Below are 16,471 nucleotides of genomic sequence, written 5' to 3'. Positions count from 1 at the left end.
ATCTGTAGCTCAATAGAGTGTGCAAACTTCATTTAATTAATAGTATTATAATAAATTAGTTTTGTTTCAATCTTTTGATTGGTGGATTCTTTGTCAACAACATATCGGATCATTCTGGATGAAAAGATAAAGAACACAGCATAAACCCCGAATGGTAATATAACAGACCTTTTTCTCTCTCGTGAAGCGCAGTTCAGTACATATTAGAAATGAAGTAGATCTAGTAATAAGTATAGTGCGCTAATTGTTCATAAATCTCCATATGGCTACGTGGGATATCTGAGAGTCTTCAGTACAGCTGAGATGTCAAATCAAAAAGAACACAAAATCATCCCCAAACATTCCCAAAGTAGAACGTCAGGCACTGTTGGCACATTCTGCGATCTTACCTTGCTGCTATTATTAGCAGCTTCTTCAGTCTTTAACATTTCCATTAGCAGTCCTTTTGTCTTGTGCCCATATCATCTTTGTCTAATCTCACCTAGCTCCAACCTATTCCTGAACTTCTACTTTGCTTCCCTCTTAAACAGTGTAAAATCCATCACATTTCTGCCTCTTGTTAGTCTGAGGAAGAGTCATCTGGACTTGAAACATTGACTGTTTCTCTCACCACGGATGCTGCCAGACCCGCTGAGCTTTTCCAGCATTTCTGTTTTTATTTCGGTCTGTCTTGGTCTATTTTTGAAAGAAAGAACCACTCGTGATTTTAATGCTCTTGATTTTTAAGAGGTTACTGGTTTGGGAGGCATTGGTGGCTGGTATAGACCGGCCTGAATTCTCTGCTTCCCGCCGCCGCCAGAGAGAATTGCGATTAGGCGGAGAAAGGCGCGCAATGGGAACCCCCCCCCCCCCCACCCGAGGACATTAGTGAGGTTTACACCCCGTGCCAGCGAGCTCATGCAAAGCTGTCATTTGCATGGATTTAAATCTCTTCAGTGGGCTGAACACTTCATGCTCCACGCCTCTCAGGTGGGAGTCACGTGGGTGCGAATTGATGTGAATATTTACAAGCGGGGCCTGGGCACCATGGCTGTTGAGGGGAAGCGAGTAGGTGAAAAAAGCTTTCAAAACTTGTCAGACTTGCTGGGGGGTGGCTGGGAATGACTTGGTACCAGGTCCATGGACTCAGGGTATCTCCCCTCAGGATCGGAGTGGCCTGGCTCAGACCACCATTGCTGCAGTATGTGATTTAAACGCACCCCTCTTCTGCTACTTACAGGCTCTTCTCTGATACATCTTTATGGCTACAATGAGTGTGCGGTGAGTGGAGCGCTTAAAAGCAGCTGGGCTGGACATTATTTCCAGCTTCCAGTTCACGCTGACAGAATGCTGGACAATTTGCACGTCCTGAATCACAGAACGAATAGCACCCCCAATGAGAACATGAAACGCACATTATTCAGGGCTGGTGGGAACAAAGGGTTTAATCCTCTGATTTGGAGACAATGGGCGGGATTCTCCTGATGACCTGACACCGGCGCCAAGAACGGCGCGAACCACTCCGGCATCGGGCCGACTGGAAGGTCCAGAATCCTCCGTACTTCCGGGGGATAGACCGGCTCCGGAGAGGTTGGCACCGCGCCAACCGGCGCCGAAGGGCCGGCACGAGTTGGTGCATGCGCAGAACCGCCGGCGTGGTTCCGCGCATGCTCAGACCGGCCGGCATGTTTCCTGCGCATGCGCAGGGAGGGGTCTTCTCCGCTCCGGCCATGGCAGAGCCCTACAAAGGCTGGCGCGGAAGGGAAGACTGCCCCCATAGCACAGGCCCGCCCGCAGATCGGTGGACCCCGATCGCGGGGGGGGCGCCGGATCTTCCCGCGCCCCCCCTGAGGACCCACCTAGCCAGCCTACAAGCCAGGTCCCGCCGTGATGGACCATGTCCATTTCACGCTGGCGGGACTGGCCAGGAAACTGCTTTTAAGGCTGCTCGGCCCATCGGGGCCCGGAGAATTACCAGGGGGGGGGGGGCGCTGCCAACGGCCCCCGACCGGCGTGGCGAAAACCCGCCCTCGCCTGAAAACCGGCGCCGGAGAATATGGCAGCCGGAGTCGGAGTGGAGGGGCGGATTCGCACTGCTCCCTGAGGATTCTCCGACCCGGTGGGTCGGAGAATCCCGCACTATATCCCCACGCCGGCGTGAAAATGGTGAATTGTCGCAAAACGGCCACCGATACCCCGTTTTACTAAGGGCCAGCAGGGAGGCAGCGTGGAGCACCCGGCTCTAGCTGCCAATATGGCCTGGAGAATTGCCGGGTCCTTGTCTGCGCATGCGCATGGCGGCGGCCTGCAGCTGCGGATACCGCTCGTGGATCCGGACCACGGAATAATCCCCCCCTTCGCCTGGCTGGCCCACCCCGGACCGCCCCACTACAGTGCCCCCAGCCCCGAATATATCCAGCGCTGCCCGCGGATCAGCCCTCCCCCGACTGTGGCGGCGTTGGACTGAGTCCGCAGCTGCCACGCTCAGTTCCCAACGGGTGAGACCATGAGAGACCCACGCTGTCGGGGACTCGGCCAGTCGGGGACGGAGCACCGTGGGGCGGGCCTCAGCCAACGTACGGAGCATCGCGAAAGCGGCGCCGCCTTCGATTTCGGCATCATCGGGGATTCTCCGTCCCGTCACTGAACGCGATTCCCATGTCGGGGATCGGAGAATCCAGTCCAAAGTCCCCCAAACAGAGTATCCAGCCTGCGGTGTCCACCTGCTACATGCACAATTTGTTAACATATGTTTGCAGGCACCAGCCTTATGAAGCACTCTGGTGTCTCTGATCATTTGCAGGCGTGAGGTCGGGCTGGCCCTGAAATCCTGATGCTGCTGGATTTGGGTAGGCATTTCCAGGATTACAAAACAGAATGTTGAAAGATAGGAGATGCAGCCAGCTGAGTGTTGGTTGTTCACTTGGGTGGTTAAAGATCAGTTGGCAGCACGAACATTGTGGTACCTTCATTGATAATAACTGCTGTGGTATGTACCACACCCAGCTGCGTGCCTGACTTTGGGCGTGCTGGAATTTCCAGGCCATTATTTTTTTCCAGCCTTTGGAATGTTTGTTCTGTATCCTTATCCATCTGACATCCAATTTACAGACTAAGCTCTCTGAATATTCCCACAGCAGTAAGATTGAATGGGTGAGGCTCGGCTGTGTCGGAACATGTATGGTTTGAGCTGTTGATTCACTCAGGGGTTCCTGGCAAGGTGGATCGTGATCTTATTACCCCACAACACTAATCAGACAATATGTAAATAAACTAATTATACCCACTGGCTGTACAGGCTCTGTTACTCCAAGTAAAAAGGCATTGCTCGAGCCTGCTTAAGAATTTATTTGTAATAAATGTGGTCATATTTTACATTTTTCTCATGATGAAATTGTCACAAGCCCAGACAAATTAAAATACAACAAAAACGCAGAGAATGTAGTGGGTAGGTTCCTGCAAAATGTGAAAACGGGGCAGGTTTCTCCGTCGGCTGACATCAAAATTGGGAACGACGATTCCCAGGTTCGATTCCCGGCTTGGGCCACTGTCTGTGCGGAGTCTGCACGTTCTCCCCAAGTCTGTGTGTGTTTACTCCGGGTTTTCCGGTTTCTCCCACAGTCCAGCGATGTGCAGGTTAGGTGGATTGGCCATGCTAAATTGCCCCTTAATATCCAAAAAGGTTAGGTGGGGTTACTGGGTTAAGGAGTTAGTGTGGGCTTTGGTAGGATGCTCTTTCCAAGGGCCGGTGCAGACTCAATGGGCTGAATGGCCTCCGTCTGCACTGTAAATTCTATGGTCTATCTATGATTGTGTGGAGAATCGGTTGTGAAGCCAAAATAGTGGATGACAGGGGTGTCCGCCAGAATGCCATGCTCCGGTGCCTCGACAGTGACGTAAATGCGTTATACTCCGCACGTACAGTAAATGCCATTCGCATATCATTACAGAGTCTAAACCGGTATTCTCGGCGGTCTCCGCATTGTTCCGCCTCCACCGGGGGAATTACCGATGCACGGTTTCGCTTGTGGTTTAAAAATAAAATTGGGAAACAGGCGCCATGGCCGATGAGAGAGAGACAGGAGGTAGGACACGGAGAGACACAACCATGGGTTGCCAGACCTGCAATTTTTAGGTTGTGGTAAACCACTTTTGCACCTATATTAGGTGATGTATGTTAGGACCTGTACTACAGGTACGTCGGTAGTCCCTGCCTGCTGGCTCCGGAGTATAAATGTGTGTGTCCTCCATGCTGCAGCCATTTCGCCAGCTGCTGTGGGAGGCCACACATCTTAGAGCAATAAAGCCTCAGTTGTATCCAACTCTTGTGTTTGTGCAATTGATCGTGCATCAATTTTCAAAAGATGGACCTCCGTATCAAGCTGGATCGCCTGCAACTGGATCCGCAATCAAGCAACGCCAAAAGGGACTTTCAGCACTGGCTAGCTTGTTTCGAGGCATACATCAACTCGGCGCCAATCCCTGTTCCTGAGGCTCAGAAAATACAGACACTATACTCAAGGTTCAGCTCCAACTTTCCGCTGATCCAGGACGCGCCAAACTACGCCGAAGCCATGACGCTTCTCAAAGAACATTACACTCAGAAGACTAACACGCTCTTCGCCAGGCACGTACTCGCCACTCGCTCTCAACTCCCTGGTGACTTCTGGCGGGCCCTAATCCCACTCGTCTGGGACTGTGACTGTCAGGCCGTTACGGCCATGGAACATTCAAATCTCCTTATGCGGGACGCATTTGTTAAGGGGATTGGGTCGGACCTCATACGCCAGCGACTTTTCGAAGGGGCCACGCTCAATCTCGCAGAGACAAAGAAGCTAGCGCTCTCTGTGATGGTCACCTCGCGCAACATTCAGGCCTACACCCCCAGCCACGCGGCCCACCCCTCCTACACATCGTGGACCCCACAGACGGCCGCTCCAGCGGGGCCCTTACCCAGTCAACATGCCTGCGCCGCGCGCCAGCCAGCGAACCCCAGGGGGTCCCCGATGTTACTTTTGCGGCCAGCAGAAACACCCCCGCCAACGCTGCCCGGCCCACACTGCCCTTTGTAAGGCTTGCGGTAAGGAGGGGCTTTGCTGTGGTGTGCCAGGCCCGCGCAGTCGCAGCTATCACCCCCACGCACCTCGTTTACAGACAATGGGCGCTGCCATCTTCACCTCCCTGGACCATGCGCGCCCAGTGGGCGCCACCATTTTCTCCCCCTCAGACCACGCGCGGCCAGTGGGTGCCGCCTTCTTCCCATCTGCGCAACACGCGAGGCCCATGGGCGCCGGCATCTTGTTCAACCCCTGCCACGTGCGGCCCATGGGCGCCGCCATTTTGTTCTCCTCAAGATCTTCAGGCGCCGCCTTCTTGTCTCCCACATGGCACATGGGCACCGCCAGCGTTCCAGGATCTGAGCACCCCGGGCTCCCCATCATCCGACACCAGCGACAACCGACCAAAACTCGCCTCAGTGACCTTCAACCAGTCTCGTCCGCACAACCTGGCCACCGCATCGACCAGCGTGAAAATCAACAGACACATGACCTCCCCCTCCCATGCATATCTGATATGGTCAATCAGATTACACAGTACCGGGTCTTCTCAACGGTAGATCTCAAATCCGCCTACTACCAGCTTCCCATTTGTAAATTGGACCGTCCGTACACTGCCTTCGAGGCAGACAGTTGCCTCTATCACTTCCTCAGGGTTCCTTTCGGCGTCACCAACGTGGTCTCGGTCTTCCAAAGGGAGATGGAGCAAATGGTCAACCGGTACGGTTTGCTGGCCACCTTTCCATACCTAGACAATGTCACCATGTGCGGCCATGGTCAGCAGGACCACGATACCAACCTTGCCAAATCTCTCCACACCGCCACTCTCCTAAACCTCACCTACAACAAGGAGAAGTGCATGTTTAGCACGACCCCCTTAGTCATCCTCAGCTATGTGGTCCAGAACGGAGTTCTGGGCCCGATCCCGACCGCATGCGCCCCCTCATGGAGCTTCCCCTCCCCCACTGCCCCAAGGCCCTCAAACGCTGCCTGGGGTTCTTTTCATACTACGCCCAGTAGGTCCCAAACTATGTGGACAAGGCCCGCCCACTCATACAGTCCACCCATACGGCCTTCGCCCCTATCAGGGCCGATATCACCAAGGCCGGGATGCACGCAGTAGACGAGACACTGCCCTTTCAAGTAGAGAGCGACGCATCAGACGTCGTCCTAGCCACCACCCTCAATCAGGCAGGCAGACCCGTGGCATTATTTTCCCGCACACTTCATGCCTCCGGAATTCGGCACTCATCCGTCGAAAAAGAGGCCCAAGCCAAGCCGTCGTTGAAGCTGTGCCGCATTGGAGGCATTACCTGGCCGGCAGGAGATTCACTCTCCTCACTGACCAACGGTCGGTAGCCTTCATGTTCAATAACACACAGCGGGGCAAGATCGATGAGTGTGGTCGATGAGTACTCCAGATTCCCCTTCGCCATCCCATGCCCTGACATGACGTCTGCCACTGTCATCAAAGCCCTCAACACCATCTTCGCTCCGTTCGGTTTTCCCGCCTACATCCACAGTGACAGGGGATCCTCATTCACGAGCGATGAGCTGCGTCAGTTCCTGTTCAGCAGGAGTATCGCCTCCAGCAGGATGACAAGCTATAACCCCCGGGGAAACGGGCAGGTAGAGAGGGAGAACGGGACGGTATGGAGGGCCGTCCAACTGGCCCTATGGTCCAGGAACCTCCCGGACTCCCGCTGGCAGGAGGTCCTCCCTGATGCCCTCCACTCCATTCGGTCACTACTGTGCACCGCCACAAATAACACACCCCATGAACGTCTTTTTGCCTTCCCCAGGAAGTCCACATCCAGGGTGTTGCTCCTGACTTGGCTCCAGGACCATCCTGCTCCCTCCGACTCCACAAGGCTGACCCGTTGGTAGAGAGGGTGCAATTGCTCCATGCAAACCCCCGTATGCCTACATAGCGTACCCCGGCGGCCGCCAGCATACTGTCTCCCTCAGGGACCTGGCACCAGCAGGTTCCACACACACACACCCCTCCGGCCCGACCCCACCCTCCCCTCCCCAGCAGCAACCCCCCACCCCCCAGGACCATCCGTCCTCCCCATGCCCATGCCCAAGGATGAAGAGGATTTCGGCACACTCCCAAACTCACCAAAGATCAGACCAGCATTGGCATCGCCGCCACCACTGCATCGCTCCCAGCGGCACATCAAGGCCCCGGACCGGTTAAACCTCTAACTGGTCCACTGGACTTCAAAAGACATTTTTTTTTCTCTCCAATATTGTAAATGTATAACTCATTTGTTGAATATAATTCTCCACCACCCCCACCGGACTCAATTTTAAGAGGGGGTGAATGTGGTAAACCACTGTTGCACCTCTGTTAGGTGATGTATGGTAGCACCTGTACTACAAGTACGTCGGTAGTCCCTGCCTTCTGGCTCCGGAGTATAAATGTGTGTGTCCTCCATGCTGCAGCCATTTCCCCAGCTGCTGTGGGAAGCCACACATCTTAGAGCAATAAAGCCTCAGTTGTATCCAACTCTCATCTTTGTGCAATTGATCGTGCATCAAGGGTTAGCCAGGGAGGTGGGGGGGGGGGAGGCGGGCAATCAGGATATGGGCCATGGAATCAGGATGACCCCCCCCAATGGGACCAGGATGTCCAGGTATGGATCCCCATTGCCGGGGCCTGCAAGGCAGCCATCTGAAACACCTAATATTAGAAAAGACAAAGTATTGAAAAAAACGAATGGTGCTGAAAGACAACAAATCTCCTGGATCTGATGGCTTACAGCCCAGAATTCCATATGAGTGGCTTCAGAGATACATAAGAGTATAAGAAATAGAACCTGGAGGCATTCAGCCCTTTGAGCCTGCTCTACCATTCAATGGCTTATCTTGCACCCTAATTCTACCTTCCTGCACCATCCCCATAACCCTTCGTATCTACAAATCTATTAACCTCTGCCGTGGTTATATTTAACAACCGAGCATTCACAGCCCTCTGGGGTAGAGAATTCCAAAGTACAACAGCACTTTGAGAGAAGAAATTTCTCCCAATCTCAGTCTTAAATGGCCAACCCCTTATCCTGAGACTATGCCCCAACGTTCCAGATTCTCCAACCAGGGGAAGCATCCTCCCAGCCTCCACTCTTGTTCAGGCCTCCCGGAATCTTCTATGCTTCAGAGATCATTGGCCCAGAATCCCTTCCAGTTCAGCCGAGTGGCGTCGGAGAATCTCATCGTGAATGTATTTCCATGTGTTCATGTAGACACAGGTGTTGAGGAAAGAGCAATTTCCTCCTGTGTTTATTGACAATTCGGGTGAAGTGCAGCTTCTTGCAGGGCCTGTGCAGGATGTGGGCTGTCATACACTCCAGCTTGTTGCCATGGTCACAGAATTCCTGAGCCTGAGAGCAGAGAAGGTAGATGAGCATGGCTGCTCCCTGCACGTTCTCTGCCTTCCCCCTCATGGCATGTTTTGTGGTAGCAGGAACGGCCCCCCATTGGCAAGCGGCGGAATCTTCCAGTTCCGCTGGTGTCAACGGGGTTCCCCGTTATTTCAGAAAATCCCGGCAGAAAAATCCTCACATCTTTAGTGCAATGCACTTGCATGCAGAATTCCTCCGGGAAATGTTCAGAATACCTGTGCCACCTGTATTTTCGAGAGAGACAGAGAGAGAGATGGAGCGTTAATATCTTCCTGGTTGCATTCTCTTTGCCTTTTCTCCATCCTGAATGCTTCTCTCCTCCTTCTCTAGTCTACCAGCAGAGAGTGGTGCCATCAGTAAAGTGTGGGACATCTGACCGGGGTGGGGGGGGAGGCGGGGTGGAAGAGGGATTCAAAATTCTTCTGCTGGGCTCACCCTGTGAGAGGCAGTCGGAATCAAGTGGAAACCGTGGCAGGGAAAAGGAAACTTGCAACAGGAAAAGGTTAATAATCGTTTTTTCCCACCTGCAGAATTAATTTTTTGCAAAGTTTACAAACTTATCTAGCTCACAAACTCCTCACCTGGCGACTGCTAGACCTTGAGGGCTGAGGGGCCTGTTCCTGTGCTGTATTGTTCTTTGTTCTTTGTACCTTAGCCAGAGTAGCTAGCAACTCCAACCCTCCAAAACCCAGATGTGTTACATTACACTGATGTGACCATCAATTCACTCAGAACACGATTGGAAGTAAACTGTGGTTTTAATAGTCTTACAACTGAGCCTGCCTGCGACCAGAAGAACTGAGGGCAGGCTCACATGGCTGCTGCAGTTTATATTTCTGGTAGCGGGAGGGGTCATGGGCGGAGCCGAGGGTGGAGCCCTGTACAAGCTCCTCATCTCCCCCTATGGGCAGAGCTGCGCAACAGCTCACAGACAGAGCCCACAAGGACACAATACCATACAATACAATACAGTGTGAATTACATTCACCACATACACCATGGTTACATTATGAATAAGGCCAGCGGTGATCCAGCATGCAGGTGGCAGAATGGCTCAAAGGGGCAGTTAATTTCAGCCTTCACTATGATTTGAATTAAATATACTGGCTTCACTAGAAAGCTTCTGAACTAATTTTCTTCTACATTTCATTCACCAGCAATGAAATGCTTAACTGCTGGGTGGGGAAGGGAATGACTATTAGACAATCAGGGAAAACCTGTTTGGCGAGTAAGGTGAATACCTTTATAAAATTACACTATACCCAACAGCAGAGAGTAGACATTTAGTCATTTGGCAGTATGGAACTTTACTATTGAATCATATCATCTCTAGAGTGCAGAAGGAGACGACTCGGCAATTCGAGTCTGCACCGATCCTTGGAAGGAGAGCCCTAGCTAGTCCCCCGCCACGACTCTATCTCTGTAACCCAACCAAACCTTTTTTGTGGTCAGTAAGAGGCAATTTACCGTGGCCAATCCACCTAACCAGCACATCTTTGGTCTGTGGGAGGAAACAGGAGCAACCGGAGGAAACCCACGCACACACGGGGAGAATGTGCCAATTATACACAGTGACCAGAGGCAAGAATTGAACCCGGGTCCCTGGCACTGTGAGGCAGTTGTGCTAACCACTGTGCCACCGTGCTGTACTGCCGAGAAAAGAGACATGTTTTCCAAGCATTTTGTCTTCTTCTCTTGCTAGCTGTGAGGGTACCATCTTCCTCTCTTAGACATCTTCCTCTCCTTGTAGTTTATGTTATTGCAGTCCTGCTCCTCGCTCCCTTGCAGGCTGTCAGGCCTCCGGGCCACAACTCTGCAGTTGTTGTTGGAGGTAAACCAGTCACAGCCTCTTACTCTTACCCTGGTTCAGGTGTTGGGGGGAAAAAAGCAGCCTCAAACCCAGTCCCAGGTCTCACCTGCAGGTCTTTCCTCTCTCTCTTTCCAAAAGGGCTCTCCTCCTCAGTGGAGCTGTCCAGGTCCAAAAGGAGAATGGTGTGTCCATCCACCTGTTGTGATTCAGGAGAAGGCAGTGACAGCCTCCTCCTGCGGACAGCTTTTCCTCAGCAAAAGGCAGTCCAGTTGAAGCAGCAGCAGAAACATCAGTTTCAAGAACACTAGCTGCAGCGGCAGAATCTAGTTGGGACTGAACTATCTTGAGTTCAACCAATTAAACAAAATGAAAAGAAGTGAGGGGCAATGTTAAAGGGGCAGCCCCTTAAAGGGATAGCCCCTTAAAGAGTAAGCTCCTTCCACTCAAGGATTTTCCAACCTGATTGGTTGGTAAGTGGACTGTGATGTGTGGAGACGTTTCCATGAAGAATGCAGCACGGAACAGTTAACTGTCCAGCTTACATCAAGTTCAAACCAGGCAGGCCAACTTAAGGCGTTGACATGAATGAAACAGGGAATGGCTGCCCCTCAGTTTGTGTATAGTTGAAAGAAGTGCAACGTGTAGGCATTTAAAAGAAAATGTTCATGGGATGTGGGCATCGCTGGCTGGGCCTGCAGTTATTGTTGTTGATCTGGAGTCACATATTGACCAGATCAGGTAAGGATGACAGATATCCTCCCCTAAAGGACATAAGTGAACCAGGTGGGTTTTTATGACAATTGTTTCATGGTCAGAGGAGATGGTTTAGAGGAGATGTATGAGGCGAGTTTTTTACACAGAGGGTAGTGGGTGCCTGGAACCTGCTGCCGGAGGAGATGGTGGAAGCAGAGACAATAGTGACATTTAAGGGGCATCTTGACAAATACATGAATATAGAACATAGAACATAGAACATAGAACACTACAGCGCAGTACGGGCCCTTCGGCCCTCGATGTTGCGCCGACCTGTAAAACCATCTGAAGCCTATCTGACCTACACTATTCCATTTTCATCCATATGTCTATCCAGTGACCACTTAAATACCCTTAAAGTTGGCGAGTCTACTACTGTTGCAGGCAGGGCGTTCCACGCCCCTACTACTCTCTGAGTAAAGAAACTGCCTCTGATATCAGTCCTATATCTATCACCCCTCAATTTAAAGCTATGTCCCCTCGTGTTGGTCATCACCATCCGAGGAAAAAGACTCTCACTGTCCACCCTATCTAACCCTCTGGCTATCTTATATGTCTCTATTAAGTCACCTCTCAGCCTTCTCCTCTCTAACGAAAACAACCTCAATTCCCTGAGCCTTTCCTCGTAAGACCTTCCCTCCATACCAGGCAACATCCTAGTAAATCTCCTCTGAACCCTTTCCAAAGCTTCCACATCCTTCCTATAATGTGGTGACCAGAACTGCACGCAGTACTCCAGGTGCGGCCGCACCAGAGTTATGTACAGCTGCAGCATGACCTTGTGGTTCCGAAACTCAATCCCCCTACTGATAAAGGCTAGCACACCATATGCCTTCTTAACAGCCCTATTAACCTGGGTGGCAACTTTCAGGGATTTATGTACCTGGATGCCGAGATCTCTCTGTTCATCTACACTACCAATAATCTTGCCATTAGCCCAGTACTCTGCATTCCTGTTACTCCTTCCAAAGTGAACCACCTCACACTTTTCCGCATTAAACTCCATCTGCCACCTCTCAGCCCAGCTCTGCAGCTTATCTATGTCCCTCTGTATCCTATAACATCCTTCAGCACTATCCACAACTCCACCGACCTTCGTGTCATCTGCAAATTTACTAACCCATCCTTCTACACCCTCTTCCAGGTCATTTATAAAAATGACAAACAGCAGTGGCCCCAAAACAGATCCTTGCGGTTCACCACTAGTAACTGAACTCCAGGATGAACATTTGCCATCAACCACCACCCTCTGTCTTCTTTCAGCTAGCCAATTACTGATCCAAACCGCTAAATCACCTTCAATCCCATACTTCCTTATTTTCTGCAATAGCCTACCGTGGGGAACCTTATCAAACGAATAGGATGGGAATAGAGGGATACAGACCCAGGAAGTGTAGAAGATTTTAGTTTAGATGGCAGCATGGTCGGCACGGGTCTGGAGGGCTGAAGGGCCTGTTCCTGTGCTGTACGTTTTCTTTGTTCTTTGTCACCTTTCGACTTTTATTTCCAGATTTAAAAAAAAATTCAATTTCACCATCTGCTATTCGAGCGCGTATCTCCAGAGCCTGACTCTGGGTCTCTGGATTACTGATCTGGCGACAATGCCACTACGCCACTGTCTCCCCATTGGGTGACCATGAAACAATTGTCAGAAAAAGCCATCTGGTTCACGAATGTCCTTTCGGGAAGGATATCTGTCATCCTTACCTGGTCCGGCCGACATGTGACTACGCCACTACCTCCCCATTCCTTTTGTCTGCAAAGCTCAGGGCCCTGTGTATGGTTACACGTGGCTTCCAGCATGTGTAATGGAGTCACACTGCTAGCCCAACTGACAATCTTAAATTGGTTTTCATTGTTGGTATTCACTCAACTATCTTTCAGAGGTTATTGTGGACGATGAATGGCCCAGGAGGTAGAACAGGTGGCACTGGCAAGGATTCCTGGTATTGCTGAAGAATGTCAGCACTGGTTTTTAATCAGGGCTCCCCAGACCATAGTTGTCTAAGGACAAGTCCAAGAAACTCTGCAAGGCCATTCCTTTTAATTCTGCTGGTCTATAATTCTGAATCTCTGCTCATTTTATTGACATAACACTACACTATGGGCACAATTCACCCCAAAAATATCATTGTGGGTGAGTTTGGTGGGGTGTTTCCCACTGGTTTTTGGGTGAGATCCAGACTTTGCGGAAATGAAACAGAGTCCCATGTTGAGTGCGTTTACCCAGGTGTTCGGCAGCTCCAAGAATTACCCCACTATTAAACGGGACTCTGCTTCATTTTGGGGCCTCGGATAGCAACGCCCTTATAAGGGGGTCATCGAGCTCTGCACTCCCACCTCATAAGTGCAGGGCATTTGCAGGCCTGATGCCCGGCATGGGCAAAAGACCATCAGGGCACATTGGCACTGACAACCTGGCACCCGAGCAGTGTCCCTGCCAGGCTGGGGTGCCTTGCCCTTATGAGGAGCGGTGCGGAGGCTCCAGTACCCCCTCATTGGTAGGTTATTGTACTGGGGCTTCTGGAGGACACTGTGGGAGGGTTGGGAGATCATTGCTGCCAGCACCGGGAAACACTCGGTTAAATGTGCCCGACACAGGACTCCGTTTCATTTCAGTAAATCGCGCCCCATATGTCCACAGGTAATTTGGGGCTATGATCTGTTGCCATGACAATACCGATCAGCTTTTCTGCAATGATTACACTTTCTACTTCTTTGCTGCTGATTTGGAGATTAGGGCAAGGGGTGTCAGGAAGTGCATTTTGATAGAACAGTTTGAAAACCACTCTAAAAATTGCTGCAAACAGTCTAGAGGTTGCTGGCATCAATTTTTGCTGCCTGCTCCTGCCTTTAATGGGGTGTTAACAGCCGAAAATGAGATTGGTAACATTAGTTTCCTGTTAACATCGGTGAAAACCCGCTCCAATTTGAAAGGGGGCTATTGCTGGGTGTTCAACCAGAATCAAACAATAGGTCTCCTCTAACATTACAACCAGGGTGCTACACATAAGCAGGGCCCTGGCTGCTATTTCAGTCATAACTGTTTGGATTTTGCAAAATTCCACCGTTGTGAGGGTATTTGTCCCTGTGAAATGTGTACTTTTTGAGGCAGACCCTAACTAAAACAGAAATGGAACTTAAAAGGGAACCAGAAAAGAGAAACAGAAAAAAAGAAAAGGTCGACTGCAGTTTAATAAAGCAAAAACAAATTGAGATTTGGAAACCAAAACTTCTGGGCAGACTGAACCTGGTTGAAAGCTATAAAAGGACAAGCTGGGTAACAGCAGATGATGTGAATCTAAAGAACAGTACAGCACAGGCCCTTTGGCCCTCCAAGCCTGCGCCAATCATGATCCCCTGAACTAAAATCTTCTGCACTTCCAGGGTCCGTATCCCTCTATTCCCATCTTATTGATATATTCATCAAGATGCCTCTTAAACGCCGTTATCATATCTGCTTCACCACCTCCACCGGCTGCGTGTTCCAGGCATCCACCCCCTCTGTGTAAAACTTTTCCCTTACACATCTCCTCTAAACGTTCCCCCTTGTACCTTAAACCTATGTCCCCGAGTAACTGACTCTTCCACCCTGGGAAAAAGCATCTGAATATCCACTCTGCCCATGCCGTTCATAATATTGTAAACTTCTATTAAGTCACCCCTCAACCTCCGTCGTTCCAGTGAAAACGAACCGAGTTTATCTAACCTCTCCTCACAGCTAATACTCTCCAGACCAGGCAATATCCTGGTAAACCTCTTCTGTACTCTTTCCAAAACATCCACAATCTTCGGGTAGTATGGCAACCAGAATTATATGCAATATTCTAAATGTGGCCTAAGGTTCTGTACAGCTACAGCATGATGTGCCAATTTTTATATTCAATGCCCCGTCCGTTGAAGACAAACATGCCGTATGCCTTCTTGACTACCTTATCCCCCTGCATTGCCACTTTCAGTGATCTGTGGACCTGTACACCCAGATCCCTCTGCCTGTCAATACTTCTGAGGGTTCTGTCATTTACTGTACAATTCCCACCTGTATTAGGCCTTTCAAAATGTTTTACCTCACATTTGTCTGGGTTAAACTCCATCTGCCATTTCACCACCCAAGTCTCCCGCCAATTTATATCTTGTATCCTCTGACAATTCAACAGTGTATACAGGAGGTGGAGGGAAGTGGGCCTGGTCAAGACGAGGGATCTGTATTTGGAGGAAGGTTTCACCAGTCTGGAGGAGCTAAGGGAGAGGATAGAGCTGCTGAGGGGGTGTGAGTTCAGATATATGCAGGTTGGGGACTTTGTGCTAAAGGTCTGGAGGGGGTTCCTCAGGTTGCCGGGATACACCCTGCTGTAGACTGGTGCTTCCGGATGTGGAAGGGGAGGGAAGATTTGGGAATATAAATAAGTGGCTGGGGGAGCAGGGAGGTGAGCAGGTGGTGAAGATCAAGGAGAAATGGGAAGCAGAGTTGGGAGGGGAGATCAATTGGGGAGCATGGAGTGAGGCACTGCGTAGGGCAAACGGGACCTCCTCAGGTGCAAGCATGAGCCTGATACAGTTTAAAATGGTGCACAGGGTGCATATGACTCAGGCGAGAATGAGTGGGTTCTTTCTGGAGGTAGCACATGAGTGTGAGAGGTGTGAGCGGCGGCCAGAGAATCACGCGCACATATTTTAGGGTTGCAAAACATTGGGAAGATTCTGCGCGGGACTGTTCATGGTCTTAGCCAGGGTAGTGGAGGAGGAGGTGGACCCGGACCCTTTGGTGGCAATATTTGGGGTCTCAGAGAAGCCAGAGCTCATGGAGAGGAGGAAGGCTGATGTCTTGGCCTTCGCCCCTCGTTTGCACAGCTGAGAGTTTTGCTGGAGTGGCGGTCGGCATCGCCACCGGAGATAACGGCTTGGTTTGATGACCAGTATGACTTCCTGCAATTAGAGAATATAAAGTATGAGTTCTGGGGCTCTTCAGGGGGGTTGAGGATAGGTGGGGGATGTTTCTGACCATGTTTGAAGGACTGTTAGTTGCGTGGGGGGGTGAAAAAGAGGAAAAATCTGTACAGACTGTATAGTTGATTGTTGGGAAGCCTGTTTCCCGAGGTGTTTGTTGGCTGTAACTTGTTTTAGCACATGTTTGTAATAACATTTTAAAAATCAATAAAATTAGACTAGCTGTCTCGCCTTTATATGCAAATTTGCCTAAATGTGATCCTGCCCACAATGTGAAGAATTTACATCGCAGCGTCTAGCGCAAGCTTTTTCAAAGTGCGGGTCGCGGGCGAGTGTCATAAGGGCCGTAGAGTTAAGGGATGCGCTCTACACTTTTGTTAAACAGGGAAGTGTGGTAATTCAGGTACATGGACACACAGACCTATTCCTCGAACAATCCAGTGAAAGTGAGTGAGAGACAGAACTGTGACAGAAGAGGTGGGGAAAATATCGAAGCAAAGTCTAGTCACTGAGCTCACTTA

The 16,471-nt window shown here is 50.6% G+C and overlaps 1 protein-coding gene across 1 annotated transcript in view; it reads right to left on the bottom strand.

Annotated features, from left to right (window-relative positions):
* sh3bgrl2 (SH3 domain binding glutamate-rich protein like 2) overlaps nt 1-16,471 on the bottom strand; it is a 176,258-nt gene that overhangs the window by 13,462 nt on the left and 146,325 nt on the right. The window lies entirely within an intron of this gene.

This window comes from Scyliorhinus canicula, chromosome 6 (assembly GCF_902713615.1).
Source record: "Scyliorhinus canicula chromosome 6, sScyCan1.1, whole genome shotgun sequence".
NCBI lineage: Eukaryota > Metazoa > Chordata > Chondrichthyes > Carcharhiniformes > Scyliorhinidae > Scyliorhinus > Scyliorhinus canicula.
The sequence above is the reverse complement of the archived record's forward strand: the minus strand, read 5'-3'. Positions and strand labels throughout refer to the sequence as shown.